Raw genomic sequence first — 22416 nt, forward strand, 5'->3', positions numbered from 1 at the left:
CATCACTTCCTTGTATGGCTCATATATTTCCTCATCTATATTGAAGAAGTATAATGCATTTTCATTATCTATTGAAAATGTGGATGCTTTTCCACCGGATACCCCCCTCCCACCCCACCGTTCGTTCCTCTACGCCGGTGTAATGCGGCGATGCGCAACCCTGCCCTGCGCGCGCGCTCAGCGGCCGGCCGGCCGCGGCGCGCCCCGCGGGTCCATAGCCTCACGTCGTTATTGGGCCGTTTGTGACCTTACGCTTCAAGATACGCCAAAATGGACGAAATTTCCGCCCAAAGGGCCGTAACTTGCAATTTTCCTTCAGAATTGATATGTCGCTTGCCAAAATTTTTGAATTTTGGGTTTAGGCCCTTTAGGCCCTTTGAGGCACGGGTTAAAATTTTTTTAAATTTTTTTCCTTTTAGGGGGTTAATTTAGAGACTACATAGAAACTTTTTAGGGGTTGACCAACTTGATTTTCGCAAAACTCAAAAATAAGGCACACCCTAGGGACCGGGGACCCTAACCTCAAAGGACCCCGCACGGTTCTTATGGAAAATTGCCCTCGGTCAAATGCGTTGAAACTTCAGTATGTTGTGCAGCATGTCATCATGAACAAAAGTTCCAATAGGCCAAACAAGATCCCATGTGCGGTTTTCGAGATATTCGCCGTTTTATGTGCGTAAACGGAGGTTTCGCGCGCTCCCGCCGGAAGCCATACCATTGTGCGGCGCCGCTCGTGCCCTTCCCTCCCAGTCACTCTCCGCTGCCCCGCCGCCCATACCTTGGCTCCTCTATCGCTCCAACTACGACGCTCACGAGGCTGCGCCCATCATTACCGGACCGCGCCCGCACGCCGTCTTCTTACGCGGCCTCTTCTTCGGCCATGTCGCCTCTTTTTCTCATCGATCCTTTCTCTAAGTCTTCAAAAACGTTTAAGAAGTCCATTTTTACTAAACATGATAATGCTAATAACACAAATAATACAAAAAGAGAGGAAAAACAAATGATAATCCATGCGAAAGTACGTAGGAGAGTTGGAATGCTTAAGAGACGTTAAATAAAACAAACTTTTTTTTATTTTCCTCCCTCTTCCTTTCTTTCTTTTTTTTCTTCATTTTTCTCATGTGGAAGCAGTGAAAGTAACTTCTGTTGGAAGATGATGTTGATGTTTTTTCTTTTTTTTTCTTTCTTTCAATAATGACGTGGCGGAAGTTGAAGGTAATTAGTCGGCTGACGATGCCCAAGTAGGAATTAAGTTTGCTTTAGTCTTGACTTAGCTGAACCGCACCAATGGAGGAGGAGAGAGGGATCATTAATAACTGAACTCTAGGAAGAGAGATGTCCATTTAGGCGTAAATGGTCACATTTTAAGTCGCTCCAACTTGCAGCACCACCTTATCAGCCATCTTATTATCTGCTGATCGTATCCTCTAATCAGATCGTACATCCAAGACAAACTCCATAGAGATGATGAAAAAGAGTTGCAGGTCGACCGTAACATTCATGCGCGTACGCGGCTTTTTGTGAGTACGAGTTTTCTCCAGGTTCCATAAAAAAGACATTAAAGATGCGGCTGGAAGACCATTGCAAGAAAATCCCTAAGTAACTTTCGATGGTCGAGGGTTCTGATCGCCGATCGTAAACTCGTACTCGCAAAAAAGCCGCGTAAGCGCATGAATGTTACGATCGACCTGCAACTCTTTTTCATCATCTCTTTGGAGTTTGTCTTGGATGTACGATCTGATTAGAGGATACGATCAGCAGATAATAAGATGGCTGATAAGGTGGTGCTGCAAGTTGGAGCGACTTAAAATGTGACCATTTACGCCTAAATGGACATCTCTCTTCCTAGAGTTCAGTTATTAATGATCCCTCTCTCCTCCTCCATTGGTGCGGTTCAGCTAAGTCAAGACTAAAGCAAACTTAATTCCTACTTGGGCATCGTCAGCCGACTAATTACCTTCAACCTCCGTCACGTCATTATTGAAAGAAAGAAAAAAAAAAAAGAAAAAACATCAACATCATCTTCCAACAGAAAGTTACTTTCACTGCTTCCACATGAGAAAATGAAGAAAAAAAGAAAGAAAGGAAAAAGGAGGGAGGAAAATAAAAAAAAGTTTGTTTTATTTAACGTCTCTTAGGCATTCCAACTCTCCTACGTACTTTCGCATGGATTATCATTTGTTTTTCCTCTCTTTTTGTATTATTTGTGTTATTAGCATTATCATGTTTAGTAAAAATGGACTTCTTAAACGTTTTTGAAGACTTAGAGAAAGGATCGATGAGAAAAAGAGGCGACATGGCCGAAGAAGAGGCCGCGTAAGAAGACGGCGTGCGGGCGCGGTCCGGTAATGATGGGCGCAGCCTCGTGAGCGTCGTAGTTGGAGCGATAGAGGAGCCAAGGTATGGGCGGCGGGGCAGCGGAGAGTGACTGGGAGGGAAGGGCACGAGCGGCGCCGCACAATGGTATGGCTTCCGGCGGGAGCGCGCGAAACCTCCGTTTACGCACATAAAACGGCGAATATCTCGAAAACCGCACATGGGATCTTGTTTGGCCTATTGGAACTTTTGTTCATGATGACATGCTGCACAACATACTGAAGTTTCAACGCATTTTGACCGAGGGCAATTTTCCATAAGAACCGTGCGGGGTCCTTTCAAACTGTTAATTTCTGGAAAAATCATTTAAATTGTTTCAAGGATAGTTCAAGATCCCTCCCTCCCTTTTGTACCAAAAAAGAAGGATATAGTATTAGGGGTGGGTACTAGGATTCTTTATAGTCAAGAAATTTGTTTTGCTCCAAATATGAAAGCAAACGTCTTACTTTATCCGTATTTATTTTGGTGTTCAACTGGTGCGGCTGTGTGTTCAATTAAAATTTAAGAAAAAAAATTCAAAATTATGTTTTTGCTGTTTTACTCAACTTTCTGGGCATTTCTAAAGTTCCCTTTCACAGTTTACCACGTGCATATAAATGAACTTAAGGAGATTCATAAATTTCAAGGGTTTAATCCTGAATTCTGCATGTTAAATGAAATTTCATGAAATTTCATTATGAAATTTCTTTTTATAATCTTTCATGAAATTTCTTAACTCTGTATACCACCTCTGATTGGCTCAGCCATCATAGGCTAAATGGACCCCTAGGACCCAAAAATGGCGGACGCCATAAATTAATGTAATGCAAATGATCTCAAATGTAGTTTTCTTTGCTCATCGTAACGAGAAATTTACTCAAATGCACTATTGCGACATCTTTACATATTTTTAAGGCTAATCGTGTGCAATTTTTGAAAAAAATTATCTTAGATGTAGTAAGGTTGGCAGCAAGTGCGGTTGGTGATAACCGTCAATAGTTGGCAATGACCCCCTTCCCATCCACAAAAACCAAAACAAAGCACCGCCATTTTTGGGTCCCAAGCCTCTCCATGGGGCCCAGTGACCATACTCTCTCAATATAGGTGGGTGATTTCACGATAACAGGAAAAGTTAAAATGTGAAATACCTGAGAAATAAAAGTGCACCAATTTTAACAGGATTTCATTACCTCATTCTAAAGGTATTAAAACTTCCTTTTTCCAGCTTTGGCACGCTCTATTTTGATTCAGTGCAAAGTTAAAGTGATTGATAAACAAGCCATTGAATCAGGTATCAGCGCTTTCCGCGGGACTGCTGGAGGTCCACGCAAACATAGCGGCCCTGCCAAATTGTGTCGGTTACGTAACAGACACAGCGTAACCGACACTCAAAAATGTGAGATTAAAGATGATACAAAAGATGAAACTTGGCAATTCTTGAGTTATGAGGTGGAATTAATGCTGCCTTAAAAGTTTTCTAAACTTTGGAGACTTCGTTTTAGTTTAATACTATTAAATTGAGGTTTTTGCGTAGTGAGGAATTAGTGCTACACACGTAAAAATCACTGGTTTTCATAATAATTTAAGTTTTCATTGTAAAAAAAACTGACTTATCAGTAATGGTTTTGTCAAGAAGACTTCAGCGAACAATTTGATGGCAGTTTTGAAACTCCTGACTCCATCTGGCGAGATAAACACTGCACTTAATACAACTGCAAAAATTTGTTGCCAAATGTGGCGACACCTCTTTCTTATGACTTTTCTCGCTCAATAATAAACATTTCAGTTCAAACTGGCAATTTTCTTGAACAATAGAGTCTCTTTTCAGCAAATATTGCCAAAGAGTTCATGATCAGTACTGATATGTTACCGCAAATTGCTCTTTTGCTTCAAAATCGGGGTTGGCGACGCGTAACCGACCGGACATTTTCGGCCTTTAAAGTCTCATATTATTAAATATAATAATAATTCATCATATTTTTTAGCATGGATAGGTTCAGGGACATCATTCCTATTGATTAATTAATTTGGTTTTCAATCGTTTTGCCCTATGTCGTTCATAACCCACGGCGACACGACTATTCCTATTATCGTGAAATCACCCAGGTACTCTAGGAAAAAGTGAAGCCTGGTCATGGACCAAGAGAATAAATAAGGACCCCCAACTCCAGTTAGGGTTGACATCAGCGCTGCCTGACAAAGGGTGTAGTCAACTAAGCCGACGATTGGGTCCTCCTGTTTATATTCCCATGCACCACCTATTTAGGCTTATCACTCAGTGTAGAGTCCCTTTATACCCAGAGTGAAGACAACTCACTTTTGGTTGGGCTGAAAGTGGCCTAAAAAAAATCCAATTCTGATTGGTTCTCGCTAATGTAGGCCGAAACGAGTGCACCAAGATGGCGGTACCTCGAATGTGAACAAGAATAATGAAAATATCATCTAATTGTGGTTTATCAAGAGTAAATTGTCATTTCCATCGGTCCAAAATGCAAATAGATTCAGAAATTATTCACAAACCAATCTCATTTTCTTTTTAATTGATCAATTTGTTGATGTTGTTGTTTTTGTGTGACAGACATCGCAGGATTCCTGATCCTTATCCCTCAATATCGTTTGTTTGGGTGCACTCGTTTCGGCTTCCATGGCCTGCCAAGGCCGGCTGCCAGTCAGCTGATAATCGAGTTGTCTTTACTCTGGGTATAAAGGGACTCTAACTCAGTGCTCTTAGAAGTTTCCAGATCCTCGTATCCTCGTGGTCGCCCTGCAGTTTTGAAAAGTTTATTAGCGTGAAAAGTTTCCCATTTTTATTTCAATCTTCGTCAGTCTTCGGGTACATAAACTGTTAATAATGTGAAGTGTTTTTTCTAACCGTTTTACTCAGCGGCAACTGCTGTTGAGAAAGCCAAAGGAAGTGTGTGAGGGTGTGTGTGTGTGTGTGAGGGTGTGTGAGGGTGTTTTTGTGTGTGTGTGTGTGTGTGTGTGTGTGTGTGTGTATTGTGCAGCAGGAATCAGGATTGTACTTTTAGCCGAAGGCGCTTCTCTGTTAAGTGAAATATTTTTAGTGAGAAATAGTGTTGTACAGATAAAAATCAACTGAGTGTCACAAAATCAAAGATACCTGACTTCAAGCATTATCTTTAATTTGATTATTAGCAAGTCTCTTTGATTCTGCGTCAGAAGTTGACTGAATCATCTTTGCTCGTGTTTTAATAAGATACTTCAAATCTAAGTCTTTCGCATTGACCTCTGCAGAAGGTATGAAGGTATCTATACTACATAGGCTGTCCAAAAAGTACCGAGACTGGTTCTATAATTCAAAAACCAAGATAGCTAGAGGCTTGATCTTGGTTTCATTTAAGAGATCAACTCAATATCTATCGATTTGAGACCATAATCAAAACTTTCGGTCAAATATATCAAAAGTTACAACACTGTTTGTAGAAAAAATATCTGGACCCCCTACCATTTTTTATGACTATTTTCTCTTGCCGGGAACTTTCTCTAAATTATTGATGATCAGTGCACGGTTCTTTTGCAACTAATCATGGCAAAACCTAATTGATTTGGAAACACTGTCAAGCCGTCGTCGTCCGACTACGGATATAAGAGTTCAAAATTCCACGGGGAAAGAATGAACCATCGGTCAGCCACCCCTAAAAAATCCAGGAAATTTTCGGCAGTTGCTGACCATTCACAGTGCGTGCGTGGTCTACGCTGCAAATAGTGAGTGGTTTTGTTTCTGTGTTCGAAATTTTTAATACCACTGCTTTATCTCTTTCCATATAGGTATCAAAAATATCTAACACAGAAACAAAATCACTCACTATTTGCAGCGTAGACCACGCACGCACTGTGAATTGTCAGCAACTGCCGAAAATTTCCTGGATTTTTTAGGGGTGGCTGACCGATGGTTCATTCTTTCCCCGTGGAATTTTGAACTCTTATACCCGTAGTCGGGCGACGACGGCTTGACAGTGTTTCCAAATCAATTAGATTTCGCCATGATTAGTTGCAAAAGAACCGTGCACTGATCATCAATAATTTAGAGAGTGTTCCCGGCAAGAGAAAATAGTCATAAAAAACGGTAGGGGGTCCAGATATTTTTTCTACAAACAGTGTTGTAACTTTTGAAATATTTGACCGAAAGTTTTGATCTTGGTCTCAATCGACAGATATTGAGTTGATCTTTTAAATAAGACCAAGATCAAGCCTCTAGCTATCTTGGTTTTTGAGTTATAGAACCAGTCTCGGTACTTTTTGGACAGCCTATGTATTTCATTAGTTTGCGAAAGTAAACTGTATTAAAGTATCTAAACAAATAAATAAATCATAGATATACAAAGAACATTTCATGGAATAACATACTATAGAGGTACGATCGTGGACCATTGTGGCGTTAGTTCACCGCACCCTCTGCCAGGTTCGCTGCATGCGCGCGGTAACGGTTTTTAACACAGGTTTCAAAAGGGAGTTGGGAGTCCTTATTTATTCTCTTGGTCCATGACCTGGTTTGTGTAGGGGTGTTCAAACGAATTCTTGCCGGAACGCTATCGATATCGTCTCTTATTGAATCTGGCGGCAGTACCGACAGTGGCGATGATATCGACAACAACCGGCCTTATCGGATTTTTGAGAGCTCGCACTCATTGCATTGTTGCCCCGCGTGTCGGTTTATCATGTGAGATGGCGTAGCTCAGGGGGGGTAGAGCGTCGCAAGTGCTAGTGCAGACGCAAGGCGTCGCAAGAGCAGATGCAGACACGCGTCGCGACTGCTGTGCAGACGATGGCGTCGCTAGAGCAGATGCAGACGCAGGGCGTCGCAAGTGCAGAGCTGACACTCGTCGCAACGGCAGTGCAGACACAAACGGGATAGACGGGAAGAATCGAAGACCAAAGAAGAACCAAAATAGTTGATGAGATATGATGTCTATTACTGACCGCTACAAAGGGCACACAATTCGTACAGGTTTTGACTCTGGGTTGATGGGATGAGGAGCGGACAAGTGCCGCTCGATCGCCAGTCTCTCCAAGAATCCGGTGAGACCCTGGAGCCACAGGGATGAGAAGCGGCCCACGGCCAGCTCGATCGCCTGTCCTCCAGAGAATAATCCCAGGGCCCAGCTCCGAGGAGCTCCCTAGCATAGAATAATAAAGCTAACGCCTATAGAAGGGACACTCGCGTAAGCGGCCGTTGTGACTCTCGCCTGCTGTGTCCAGGTTTGGTTAGGTCTCGTTGCCCTATACTTTTCTGAACCCGCCAGCTCTTTGCAAGGTTGTCAAATGTAATAGTAGGGCCCAGCTAATTGCAGGGTTGCCAAATGTAATCAGTGGTGCCGAAGGAGAGTCTAATGTTTTGCAAGTGTAAAAGTCACTGCCACAGAGTAAAAGAGTTTAAGTATCAAAATTTATGTAACGAAAACGATTTCCACAGCCTCGTCGTGCTCATGCTGGCCAGATGACTGATAAAATCACATGTGATCAGCTACAGTTAAGGCCTAGATACACACGGCGATTAATCGCCGCGATTGGGTTGGTTCGGGTCGCATCGCTCAACGCAATACAATCAACAGAGGCCGTCAGTGCGATCACGTATACACCTAGCGATTAATCGCCGCGATCAGCGCTGATTGTTTATGTTATTACAACCTTTCCTGACTTCCCTTACTTCTGCAGCATATGGTATCTCTGATATTCTTAATTTTCTTCCTGAGAGCAATAGAAATTGCTACATCTTTACAAAAATGAAAAATTATAAAAAGAAATTTCATGAGGAAATTTCCAGAAATTTCATATAACACTCAGAATGCAGGATTAAACCCTAGAAACTTATGAATCTCCTTAATTCCCTTTATACACACGTGGTAAACTGTGAAAGGGAACACGGAAAAAAAAGATTTCCTGAATTTAAGTAAACGCGTCTACTTGGATTTTTTACTTATTTCAAAGCGGGTTTGACTTGGAAGAAACCAACGGTTTTCTTCATGTAAGACAACATGATTCGCTTAAGACAAGCGAATCGTGTTTTCTTAAATAAAATAAACGTTGTTTTAAAATAAGCCAACTTTTGCTTGAATGAAGAAACCAGTTTCTTTAAAATTAGTAAACGGGGTGAACGCCTTCTGAGTCCGGCCGTTGCCTCTTTTTAAGTCAACAGCATGCTTGGTAGAAGAAAATACGTTGTGTCGAAAGAAGAAACCGGTTTCCTCAAAATTAGTAAACGGGGCTAACTCCTTTCGAGGCGACCGGATGCAATTAGCAATACGCCCGTTGATTTTTTACAATTCAACAGTTTGCTTGGTACAGTGAAACACGTTGCGTTTAAAGAAGAAACCGGTTTCCTCAAAATTAGTAAACGGGGCGAACGCCCTCAGCGGGGGAGGATGCAATAAGCCAGACGCTGTTGCCTTCTTTTAACCCAACAGCTTGCTTGGTAGAAGAAAACACGTTGTGTCGAAAGAGGAAAACGGTTTCCTCAGAATTAGTAAACGGGGCGAACGCCCTCAGCGGGGGAGGATGCAATAAGCCAGACGCTGTTGCCTTCTTTTAACCCAACAGCTTGCTTGGTAGAAGAAAACACGTTGTGTCGAAAGAGGAAAACGGTTTCCTTAGAATTAGTAAACGGGGCGAACGCCCTCAGCGGGGGAGGATGCAATAAGCCGGACGCTGTTGCCTTTTAATAACCCAACAGCTTGTTTGATGAAAGAAAACACGGTACGTCAGAAGAAGAAACCAGTTACCTTAAAAGTAGTAAACGGAGTGAGTCCCTTCCGCGGGGAACGGATGCGGCATGGGACATGTGCGGTTGCCTACTTTCAATATAACATTTTACTTCGAGGAAGAAACCAGTTTCCTTAAAATTAGTAAACCGGATGGTGACGCCTCCTATGAGAATGATACATGCAATTGCTGCCAGATGCCGTTAGCATCTGCTTAAACCAGCACCATTTATGACGGAATAAAAGGAGACGGAAGTTAAAAAATCAAGATGCCCATTATATTTGTCTACAAAATAATTGTTCTTTAGGGAGAAATTCATTTAATGTGTCCTTTGAGAAATCACTCATATGCTCGGCGTCGACAAAAAATTAAATAAATAAAGAAGTAAAGAAGGAGAGGAAGAGGAAATATTTGCGTTGTTTTAAATAGATCGGCACCGTGCATTTGAAGTTTTAATTTTTATTTTTAAATGAAGGGGGCCTCATAAAGAGGACTTAAATACTTAAGTAGATTGAAGCCGGGAGTTTTTTGCATTGCCTCAGTTCAGTTTCATCGGAAAATGTATTTCCTCACACTAAAAAATCGCAATTTTTTTTACTTATTTTCTTCCTTACTTTTCCTGTCCTGATGAATGAAAGATCCCTCGCAGATAGAATTAAAAAGGGTCAAATAAAATGCATGCTTATGCTAAGGGCCGAGGAAGAAATTAAAAAATGTGGAGAGAATCATACTTTTCAGCATGTCACCCACCAAGTTGACAGATGAAGATAATCGAATAACTCTGCTGCTATGTAGTGTTTACACTGTTCAATATCGATTTTCCGGGTCCCTTTGATTTATGAACGCAACGATGGAGTGGATCGAAAACAAAATACAGTTTTTTCTGTATTTTCGAAAGGAATTTGCGAGTGCAAAATTGTTGATATTTAAAACTTTGATTCATTTGTGTCCGGGGAAATTTTGGGTCGAAGGGCCCGTCGGGACCGATCTTTCCGCCCCCCCCCCTCCCTCCACAGTCTTGTACGGATACTCATAAGAGCTCAACATTTTTTACCGTAATTGAAGCATTTGACCCTTTTTACCTTGTTTCCCTGCAAAATAGGGTGGATCCAGCACTTCTTTACCACCTTCCTATCAACTTTAGAGAGTGTAACGAAAATGAAGTGCAGCTATACAATAAAATATTAGAACGTCACGCGTGTGATTATGTAAACTGAGTAAAATATAAGAGTAATCGAAGATTGAACTTTTTTTATGAATAAATTGTGACTGTCCACGGAAAAAGATGCCTTAATCCAGAAAATCTCAAAGCTTATTTTTCAAATCTTATTTTTTAAAGTAAGGAATTAGAACTATTAATGTTTCTTTTACAGTGCTCACATTCTTCCTTTTCCGCCCGATGTGAATTAATTAGAACTATTGAATAGAACTATTAATATTCTAATTGAAATAGAAAAGTCTAATAAATGGTCCAGAAATAGTCTTGAATATTATAATCGAATTGAATAGAACTAGTAATATTTAAAAAATGTAACAATCTCAGTCATCAAAAATAAAAATTTATTGTGTTACAAACATTTTCGAAGAGTTTCATTCTTTATTCTTATTTTTTTAAAGTCGGCGATTCTTCAAGAAAAAATGAAGAGAGAAAATTTTAAAAAAGGCGCATTGCTTTAAATTCTTTTTAAAGAGATTAAAAATTAATATAAGATGGGAAAGAAACAAAAATAAACGTAAAAAAAGTGACAACAGTAACACGCGTATTTCTTTTTTGCTCCAAATTCATCTTTTCGGGTTCAAAAAATTTTAACCCATCAGGTCTCACGCATATTCACTATCACAATAATGGTGAGAGCCTAAGTCAATCTATAACTATAAAGGAGAGGCCCCAATTTTGTACCCAATGTTTCAGCGACTTCCCGAAGGCGGATTTCCTTGAAACTTTGTACGCATGTGCGGTTCGTGCTGAAGGGGTGCAATTCGTCGTCCGATTTTCGAAATTTTGATTCTAAGGGTTGAAAACACGCTAAAAAAGGGTGACCCGTGTGTTAGAGCGGTGTTCCGCGATCGATCGTCGTCGTCTGGTCGTCGTGGTTTCCCTTCTTTTATTGCGTCTCGATCAGCTGTTTTTTCTGTCTAATTTTGGAGATTCCGAACCGGAGCAGTGTTGCCGAAATCACGAAATTTGTAGTTTCACGTTATATTTTCATATGTGTTAAGAATGTTCTGCGTTCATTCTTGAAAGTTGATGTAATTAGAGGGAAAGGGGAGGGAGATTTAATGCATATTCATTTTTTAAATAAAGATGACCAAAGAAAGGAAAGAAAAAAAACTCAAAGCAAAGACACACTATTTCTTAAAGTTACCATGGATTTTTTAAAAGAAGATTCTCATTCTGTGAAATGGTTCGTTTGCAAGATGAACGTGATTTTCACCATATATAATTCCGTAAGCCTTTTCTTTGCGTCAAAATTCAGCGCGAACCGCCGGGCCGATCCGTGCGCGGGTGGTACCGGCTCGACCGTCCCGGTCCCCCGACGGCGGGAAAAAAATAGAGATCGGCCGGCGTGCCTGGCCCCCCTCGCCCCCTCGGGAAAAACGGTTATCCCGTTCGTCCCGCTAGGAGATGCGCGGTTTTTCGTTTTCCCCGTGCTGTTCGTTCTCGGTCAGCTGATGACTCGGCTGCCCGAGGCGTTCGTTATCATGGACATTCGTCGTTTATGAAGAATTCCGATTTTTTGGTACAGTGCGCGTCGTCTTTTGAATTTTGTTGTCGTGTATGGAGAATCCCGAATTTTTAGTAAAGTGCGCGTCTTCGTTTTAATATTGGGAATGGATCGGAGTCGAAAGCGTGGGCGTCCGGCGAAGCGTGGCAATGTTTCTCGCAATTTATCCGCGCGACGCAAAGTGCGGCATGATGGCTATCTCAGTGAGATGGATAATGTACGACGTAGGGGTGAACAGGGAAATAACCTCAATTCATTTCGGCAGAGCACTGATAATTTTATCGAAAATGATTATCCGGAAAATAATTTCGGACTTTTAAATGTGAAGTGCCATGTATTGTGATGCCTTGAATTTCAAAAAAGAGGAGGTGAACGGCCATTTTAACAGATGTTGTCATAATGGTCTTCTCAGAATTGCCGAGCCTGGAATCAATGACCAACTCGCAACCTGTTCTCCAAACCCATTTTCATGACAAACATTTTGAGGTACAACAATTGTATGGCTTTTGCATCTCTGTCTGCTTCCAAAGCGCATATCTCCGGAGTTAGTCCATACTATTTCAAAATACAAGGTCAAATTTACAGGTAAGTTTAATTTATTTTGAATAATTTTCATCTTTGAATTTTCGTTTACAGGTAAGTTGAATTTATTTTGATTAATTTTCATCTTTGAATTTTCTCAAAATTTCGATTAATTTGTCTCTTAAGGAGGGGTATCGATAAGGGCCTTTTTTGGCCCCCTCCTAGAATCTAGAAATTTAGGGGGGTTTTCCAAGTTGACTCAATGTAGTTTACGGAAACAATCATGATTTAGCCCATAAGCCACTGGATACGTGTTAAACGGTTGCCTAAACATAGGTCTACAGGCGTATTTTAGCGAAAATTCGTGGTTTTCTATCACTCCGAGGCTATTTTGACATCGAGCGCATCGTCTAACTAAAACGAGCTTTTGATATGTTATTAAGGAGGCTTTAGGACACATTTTAACCAGGGTTTAGTTTTAGTTAGATTATGCGCTCATGGTTGAAAAAAACGTTTTACAAAAATCGACGTTTAAGGGACATCCGCAAAAATCCTAAGGAAACACGTCTCTCAAACTGTATGCACGCTAAGTATATTATCGAGGGCAGTTATCGAGTCTTCTTAGACTCTTACAAGGAGATTTCCTTAAATTGTGTCCAAAAAAAAATAGAATTTTCCATACAAACAGCTATGAAGATAACGGATTTTGGAGTAGTGGAGGCATATTTTCACTAATAGCATAACATCAACTTAAATCTGGAAATTTATGCGGGTTTTCCGAGTTGACTCATTATAGTTTACGGAAATAATCATTATTTAGCCCATAGGCCACTTGATACCTGTTAAACGGTTGCCTAAACATAGGTCTGCAGGCGTATTTTAGCGAAAATTCGTGGTTCTCTATTAATCCGAGGCTTTTTTGACACCGAGCTCATCGTCTAACTAAAACGAGCTTTTGATATGTTATCAAGAAAGCTTTAGGGCACATTTTAACCCTGGTTTGGTTTTAGTTAGATGATGCGCTCATAGTAAAAATTTTTTTGAAAAAAAAAAAAAAATGCAGAAAAATGCAGTTCAGTATCCTGTTGAATTTTTAAACACTTTAAATCCTGCTGGTTGTCCTCCACATACATTGCATTTAAAGGTTGGTGTACCCATTATGCTTTTAAGAAATCTAAAACCTCCTAAATTGTGCAATGGTACCAGATTAATTATTATTGCTTTACATAAGTACTTAATTGAAGCAAAAATAATTACAGACCCAAATGAAGGAGAAACAGTATTCATTCCCAAAATTCCTATAATTCCATCAAACTTGCCGTTCCAATTTAAGCGTTTTCAATTCCCTGTGAAACTTTGTTTTGCGATCAGCATAAATAAATCACAAGGTCTAGCGTTAAAAACAGTTGGTGTAGATCTAAGGCATGATTGCTTTTCACATGGACAGGTATACGTAGCTTTTTCAAGAGTTAGTTCTCCAGAAAATCTGTTTGTTCTGCAACCAACTTGTAAAACCAAAAATATTGTTTATAAAAAAGTTTTATGTTAATTTAATGCAAACAAACTTTCACAGAGAATTGAAAACGCTTCAAAGCTTCAACAGTTATGAACAACAATAATGAGTTGATTGAATTTTTTTCATGTTGTTTTAAAATCATTGCATAATCAAGATTTAGTAGAGATTTTCTTGGGACGTTGTAACGATTTTTTGCGATAAAATCATGATTTTGTCATGATACAATCATGATTTTTTTAGAAACTATTTTTTGCTCCTCGAATGATTCTGTTCGAGTTTCTGGAGCTTTTTTTCCTTCTTGATAATTTTTAGTAATTGCACATCAATTAGTTGGGCATCTGTAGATTTGTTACTTGTGTTACATTTTTTTAAAAAAGTATCATTTAAAAAAAAAAATTCGAAATAATCCACAACCATATCCTGCAGGTCGCATAATGCTTGCGTGGTTTCAAACATGATGGTAAAAAAGTAGAAATGAAAAATGATTTAATCAGGATCTTACCAACGTTCAATCATGATTATTTGCGCCTTCAATAACCGACTATGCAACGTGTTTAACAGGTAAAAATCATGATTTAATCATGATTGACCTTTTGAAGGCACAAAAAAAAAATCGTGATTCAATCATGATTTTCCTCAAAATTTCGTCAATCGCTGATTAAAGCTTGATGTATCAATGATTTTTCAGTGATTTTTGCTACCTTAATATTCAAATTATTTTATTTCTTTCTGTAATGTTTTTCATAATATGTATATTTTTCTGTTACAGGATTAATAAATACCAGAGCTACAAACAAATATAAACAATACAAGAGATTACCAAAATTTTTAATATTTATTATTTATAATGTTAAATAATTCTTTTGTTGGATTTGTCATTTACTTTTTTAGGTCTAGCGCAAGATCTCAAAATGTCTGTCACACTCATGATTTTATATTTTTTAAGTTTATTCTTTTGTATGATTTTTCATTTAATGTTTTTAGTGTAGAGCAACATCTCAAAATTTGCCTTTTTTATTTATTGAAATTAATAAATACATCTTCTTACAACAGTTATTTATTTTTTATTTTCAAGACTGCTGGGTCTATAAATTACTACCATATTTACAAAATTGATACTCGCAAACATGTTTTTTGTTTTTGCTGATGGGTACAACAACAGCCCCCATATGTAAAAATATTTTGTAGCTTCTGAATAATTATATTGAAAAATATAAATATGGGCATAATAGGTATAGTAAAATATATTAATACAAAAATATTGTTATAACATGGTGTAATTTCATTAATGACGGTTTATCACCGTGCGAAGCACGGGTTGGTTGCTAGTGACTTATATAGTGTAAATTCGGCCGACGTAGACATAAGCCCCGATGGCTAAGTAGGTAGGGTGTTAGGTTCGTAAACTGTAGGTCCCAGGTTCGAATCCCGATAGGTAGGCCAAAATTTGCAAGTCGGTACTTGCCATGTCGAGTCTTCGATACTTGCAGATATACAATTGAAATTTTTTTTCATCAAAAATTCGATAAATTAAACCATTTTTTGCTATTATTGATCAATAAAAATACATATGATATGGGTGCAGTGTGCATACCAGCAGTGACTATTTACTAAATTTAAAACAACAATTGGCTAGAAATAAGTAAACACGCCTGAGAGTTAGGCAACATCCATTCATGCCGGGCGTCCCCGTTTACTAATTCTAAGACAACAGTTGGTTTCAATACAATAAACGCGCATTCCCGTCCAACACGCCGTTTACTAATTTTAAACAAACCATTAACTTGAAGCCAGTAAATGCACGTGGGAGTTACGCAACTGTTTCCTATTTCTAAGTAAACAGTTTACCTAGATCAATACGACGGATACTCACTTCAAACCAACGATAATTTCTTAAATTTAGGAAATATTTTCACGGCATGGAATGTTTCCTTTTTTTAAGTAAACACTTTCTTCTTTTAAGGGGACGTGGAGCGTTGGATTGAGAAAACGCTATTTCTTGATCCAAGGTAACTCCGTTGTCTTAGTTCAAACCTCCGTTTCTTGTCGATACTTTTTAAGTATCCAGTTTACTTGGTCTAAGACGGCTCTGCCTTGTATTTAGGAAACATTTTTTTCAGTGAACTTTAGAAATGCCCAGAAAGTTGAGTAAAACAGCAAAAACATAATTTTGAATTTTTTTCTCAAATCTTGGTTAAACACACAGCCGTACCGGTTGAACACCAAAATAAATTTTACGGATAAAGTAAGACGTTAGCTTTCATATTTGGAACATAACAAATTTCTCAACTATAAAGAATCCTAGTTCCCCCTAAGAGTCTATCCTTTTTTGGTACAAAAGCGAGGGAGGGATCTTAAACTATCCTTGAAACAATTTAAATGATTTTTCAGAAACTAACAGTTTCCTTCGCTAACGTATTTCTTTTTTTAAATAGGAAATATTTGATAAATAAGTAGCTCCAATTGGTCTAATTGACGAATACTATTTTCTTTAAAAATAAAAACAAATTCTGTTTGAAAAAACAAGCATTTTTGACATTTTGTCGGTCGAAAGAAATTTCATGGGGAAAAAAGAAATTTCACGAAATTTCATTCGATGAAATTTCTTTTAGCAACTCTGTGCGAGAACCACGAAGACAGAAGAACGTAAACAAAAACACATGTAGACCACATGTACTGGTGGATTTCGCATCCATCAAGAATAAACAGGACTCAACAAATGCATCTACTCGCCCAAAAAGTAGGATTGAATCCTACTTTGAATTCAATCGCGGCGATTGGAGAAATTCCGAGAATTTCACTCGCCCGTTGCGGCGATTGACCGAATACACCTGCGTTTAAACGCCGCGATTGCAATCGCGGCGATTAATCGCCGTGTGTATCTAGGCCTTTAGAGTGTTACAGTTGGCTATTGCCGCCATTTTCATTTCTGAATGTAAACAATACCCGCCAGCTCCAGCTCAAGAGCTCCAGGTCGCTGTTCTTCTTCTTCGTCACGAAATCTGCGAGAGTGTCCTTTCTATAGGCGTAGCCTTATTATTCTATGCTCCCTAGGTCTCCGGCTCTGGCTACCCCCTCCACTTGACTCGGAACCGGTCAAGCCTCGCCCTGCGCATGCGCAGAAGGGATACTACCCCTCTGCCCTCTCGCTGGGGGGTGCTCCACCGCTGCCCAGTCCCGTGACGTATGGGTTTTTGTCAGCGCCCTCGACTTGGGTGCCAGGTCCCTGGGCCACTCTCACAATCAGATTACCTGGCGCGGCGGCGCGTAAAATAGATGTACAAATGGCAACAGCTTATTTTCGCCGGCTCCGAAAACTCTGATCGCTATCGACAAGAGCGCTCATATCGTAACTTTTTCTTAACGGAACTGTTTCGGTGGCTTACCGACAACCGATTGAACAGCCCTAGGTTTGTGCAGAGACAAGAGACCCTCCACTAGTATCTTGGTCATTGCAGAGAGTATACAGGGTGAGCGAAAAGTCCCCGACCCCCCCTCTAACTTTTGAACGAATTGAGCTAGGGAAACGAAACTTTGGGGATGTTCCTATCTCAAAGGGGACCATCTTTTGGGGGGGGGGGGTCAAAATTTTGGTCCCCCCCTCAGGGGGGGACGGGGGCCCCCCAACTTTTTTTTTTCAAATGGCAACCCCTATCTTGTGATACCTCATTCGAAAGAGCATAAAAAACTAAAAATTTTGGCGCAAACCGCAGATCAATATCTTAATTTTTGACCGAGTTATGATAGGTCAAAGGTCAACTTTGACCTATTTTCAAAAAATCGGTCAAATTTAATTACCTTAAATATCATTTTTTTTAACTTTTCCCGAAATTTGGGGACTTGCCAACGTAATGTTGAACTGATTTTGACCTTACTGAGATAATGTGGCGGCAAATCCAGGGGAAATTGGCTTATTTCGCGGGAAAATTGAATGACCTTTGAATTGACGTATTTGGGGGTCCGAGCCCCCCCTTAAAATTAAATCGAAGTGATTTTTGCAATTTTTACTTAAAAGCGGACACAATTTGGTAAATTTTCCCGTTTTATTTTTTCCTTTACGATAATTTGAACCGGAGTTATGATTTTTTGAAAATAGGTCAAAGTTGACCTTTGACCTATCATAACTCGGTCAAAAATTAAGATATTGATCTGCGGTTTGCGCCAAAATCTTTAATTTTTTATGCTCTTTCGAATGAGGTATCACAAGATAGGGGTTGCCATTTGAAAAAAAAAAGTTGGGGGGCCCCCGTCCCCCCCTGAGGGGGGGACCAAAATTTTGACCCCCCCAAAAGATGGTCCCCTTTGAGGTAGGAACATCCCCAAAGTTTCGTTTCCCTAGCTCAATTCGTTCAAAAGTTAGAGGGGGGGTCGGGGACTTTTCGCTCACCCTGTAGAAAGTTAGAGGCCCGACTCAATGCTAGGTAATTGAAACAAAAGCGCTCGCAGCGCGCTCGCTGGCGACGTACGCAACTACTATTTTCTATTGTTTTCCAGTGACTAGCGGCCGGGTATGTTGCTGCCGGACCACCTCCACGTAGGCAATATTTTATACATCGTCCGTCCGCAACTCTCGCTTAGCCAATCAGCGCAGTGGTATGGGATTCCGCTCGCCGCGCACTCTCGCGCCAACGTACGCAACTGCTTGCTCACGGCTCCAACTTCTGTTTCAATTCTTCCCTATCCAGTCGGGCCTCTAACCTTCCATACTCTCTGGGTCATTGTGGAAGCTTTTACTTTCGGGACTTCAGCATTCTACTGTTGACTTACCTACATGGTTGATGTTTAACAACGTGTTGGCAGTTTCGTTTTGCAAACAAGTCGAAAATGGCCGAAGTTTGCGAAACTTGTTTGGCTCATGACGTCACCCGAAGCTCATCATTGACCATGTAGGTAGGTCAACAGCCGAAATTGAGGTGATGACTGTTGCTCCCTAATAAGTGTCCATAAGGAACTGTTGAGTCCCCGAAAGTACGATCTTCCACCTGTCGCTAGGAGGCCAGTGGAGGGTCTCTCGTCTCTTGCGTCTAGCCCACGTACAAACTGGGGCTCTCAAACTGGCACTAATTCTTCTATTTCTCAGCCATTTCTGCACGGAATGCCTTGAAAATTTCAATATCTGATCTGTGATGTATCCCAAACACATCGGTTACCCTCAAAGATCAGCGGCCCTACGATCTTTGAAAGGCAACAGTCAACAGTTCCATCGATGAGCCTCTTAGAGGCCCCTAGTTTGTAGGTGGGCTTGACGCTTAAGGGTTTGTGGCTGGGTGCTTGTGTGAGTGTGTAAATGAGCGCGGGAATCCATGGCGGCAAACGGAAATTTGATTTGAACTTGTCCTCTTGATTTTTCAACATTTCTTCCTCGAAAAGTATTTTAAATGCCTAAAACGAATATATTAAGAAAGTTTCGACTGCGTCCTATTATAATACACCTACGAGGGGCGTTCAATAAGTAAGTATCCCCCCTCTCTAAAATCCATAAGAATGGACCAATTTTAAAAAACTTGGGCTCAAAATCTTCCTTAGGATATTTTGAGTTCAACAAAACAAACCGCAACAAAATCGGACTATGTGCGGCCGAACGCGAGCCGTTTGAACGCGCCGAGGTGCTCGACGCTCCCGCCGAATCTGCGAGGATTTGAAGTCCGCTACAGGAGAAGAGCTTCTCTGCCAAAGCCTCAGTCGTTCATCACTGACGATCGAAAAATCAAAGAAATTTTTGTAGAATAAGGGGCTTCCCTCACTTCTCCACATAACCAGCTCGATCCAAGCAAGTCTGATACTGAGACTAAGACTAAGAGAACAGCTTTTGGATGCCTCGCGCGTGGAAGTCTTTCACTGACCGCGGATGAAAGAGTGGACGGCTTGTTTGACCTCTTCCACTGATTCAAAATTAACTCCTCCGAGTTCAGATTTCAGGAACGGGAATAAATGGTGGTCAGGTTTGCCATTTATTATCGTATCTGAAATCTGAACTCGGAGGAGTTAATTTTGAATCAGTGGAAGAGGTCAAACAAGCCGTCCACTCTTTCATCCGCGGTCAGTGAAAGACTTCCACGCGCGAGGCATCCAAAAGCTGTTCTCTTAGTCTTAGTCTCAGTATCAGACTTGCTTGGATCGAGCTGGTTATGTGGAGAAGTGAGGGAAGCCCCTTATTCTACAAAAATTTCTTTGATTTTTCGATCGTCAGTGATGAACGACTGAGGCTTTGGCAGAGAAGCTCTTCTCCTGTAGCGGACTTCAAATCCTCGCAGATTCGGCGGGAGCGTCGAGCACCTCGGCGCGTTCAAACGGCTCGCGTTCGGCCGCACATAGTCCGATTTTGTTGCGGTTTGTTTTGTTGAACTCAAAATATCCTAAGGAAGATTTTGAGCCCAAGTTTTTTTAAAATTGGTCCATTCTTATGGATTTTAGAGAGGGGGGATACTTACTTATTGAACGCCCCTCGTACTTTTGCTCCGTAACAGGCAGTAATCTCAGATAAAGTTAGTTTTTCTTCTGCTCATGGTGGGTCCGCAGGTTCAAACAGGCTGTTACAGTTCTAGATGACCGTTACTCCCAAATGAAATTAATCGGTCGACGGCGGACCAAAGCTAACCTAAAGTTAAAAAAATATGAGTGGGTAAGTGAATTTGGGCAAAAATCAACCGAGAATACTTTGTTTCCGCAATTTTATTTAGTTCCCGCCCTACATTTGAATTTCAAACTTGTCCCGATTTCGCCGCCAATCCTCTAGCCAATAGTGGAGGTGGATGAAAAGAAGCTTCATTTTTTGCTTTTAGCCCTCCGTCTTTATTAGAGTCCCTTTATACCCAGAGTTAAGACAACTCGATTATCAGCTGACTGGCAGCCGGCCTTGGCTGGGCATGGAGGCCGAAACGAGTGCACCCAAACGAACGATATTGAGGGATAAGGATCAGGAATCCTGCGATGTCTGTCATCCGAAAACAACAACATCAACAAAATTGGTAGATTAAAAAGAAAATGAGATTGGTTTGTGAATAACTTCTCAATCTATTTTCATTTGGGACCGATGGAAATAACAATTTACTCTTGATAAACCACAATTAGGTAATATTTTCATTATTCTTGTTCACATTCGAGGTACCGCCATCTTGGTGCACTCGTTTCGGCCTCCATGAGCGAGAACCAATCAGAATTGGATCTATTTTTAGGCCACTTTCAGCCCAACCAAAAGTGAGTTGTCTTAACTCTGGGTATAAAGGGACTCTAGTCTTTATGTCTTTGGGTTAAGTCGATTATTGAAAAATAACATATAAGGCGGCTGAATTCTTGAAAAATAAGTGTATTTTTGGCAGTGTTGTTTAACGTTTTCTGAGATTTTCGCTGAGGTAAGCAAAGCCCGCCATCTTCTCAGTAAAATCGCTCAGCGCTCAGCCTGGTTCCCAGTTCCCAGGGCGCTTACCAGTTTTGCTGAGAAGATGGGGGCCTTTGTTTAGGTACTAACAAAGATGCGTTCTCTGGAGGCATCAGAGGAAATACGTTGTTGTTGCTGATTTTTCATGAATTGCCCGATGACCAACTTTCGTCATGTGACTGTCATGGCGGCTCAGGTTTTGTTTTCGTTTACTTCAGGAGCGTGTTATGGTTTACGTCATTTTAGGTATTGTTCTCGGAGATACTCAACCTTGAGGGTCACTAGGTCAAATTTAAAAAGAATCTACATTTTATTTAAATTAAAAGGCGAGTTACGAGACATGATAAATGATGGCGGGATTGCGGGAATGCGAATACTTAAGACATTGAGGTTATCTCAACGCTCAGCGGCCTTGCCCATCACCTTTGAAAGGTGTTGGGCGATTGCGTTGGCCGATGGCCCGCCATGACAGTCATCGGGCAATAAGCGAGAAGTCAGCAAGTCTTCAAGAACGATCGTCAAACTGTCAACGGTACCCATCGGGTAAGCTACAAATGACCTGATGCCTCCAGAGAGCGCATCTAAGTTTGCACATTGACATACTGTATTGTCTTATCACAGAATAATATATCGACGGTGTATGTCGGCAATCACATAACTCGTTTGCGGTGTCTGAAAATCTCCGCCTCTATGTTATTTTTTTTAGAGGAGAACGCAAATTGACATGATTCCTTAAAGTTTTTGCAGAATTTTCTTCGCATAGAGAAGAAAAATCACTGCAGTTTTAAAGAATAGCCGTTAAGTAGTTTTTCTTTTAAAAAATAAAGTATGATAAGAAGTCTGCGACGTCGCAAATCGAGTTATGTGATTGCCGACTTACACCGTCGATATAGGTCTCACCAACAGAATGCCGCAATCAGACGCTGAATTTAGCACCTGAATGTGGAAGTCAACAGTCATCGCCCAACGGCTGAAATTTAGCAAATTCGAGTTATTTTCATCCAGATGTGTATCAAATCTACTCGAATAGTTCAGACAGATTCAAAATTGGTCCGATGGTTGCTGAAAATCGTTGCTGAATTTTGCGCAAATTCAGGCATCGGGCCGATGACTTCCACATTCAAGCCACATTCAGCTCCCTTATTCAGCGTGTGATTGCGGTGGAAGGCTCACTCCCAGCGTATCTCGGTCGAAGAAAA

The 22416-nt window shown here is 40.6% G+C and overlaps 1 long non-coding RNA gene across 1 annotated transcript; it reads left to right on the plus strand.

Annotated features, from left to right (window-relative positions):
• Positions 1-10938: 10938 nt before the first annotated feature.
• LOC140226039 (uncharacterized) lies at positions 10939-14889 on the plus strand. Its single transcript, XR_011900859.1, has 2 exons — positions 10939-12386; positions 14609-14889. It is a non-coding gene; the product is annotated as an uncharacterized lncRNA (long non-coding RNA).
• The last annotated feature ends 7527 nt before the right edge of the window (positions 14890-22416 follow it).

The sequence above is a fragment of the Bemisia tabaci genome, chromosome 1 (assembly GCF_918797505.1).
Source record: "Bemisia tabaci chromosome 1, PGI_BMITA_v3".
Lineage (NCBI taxonomy): Eukaryota > Metazoa > Arthropoda > Insecta > Hemiptera > Aleyrodidae > Bemisia > Bemisia tabaci.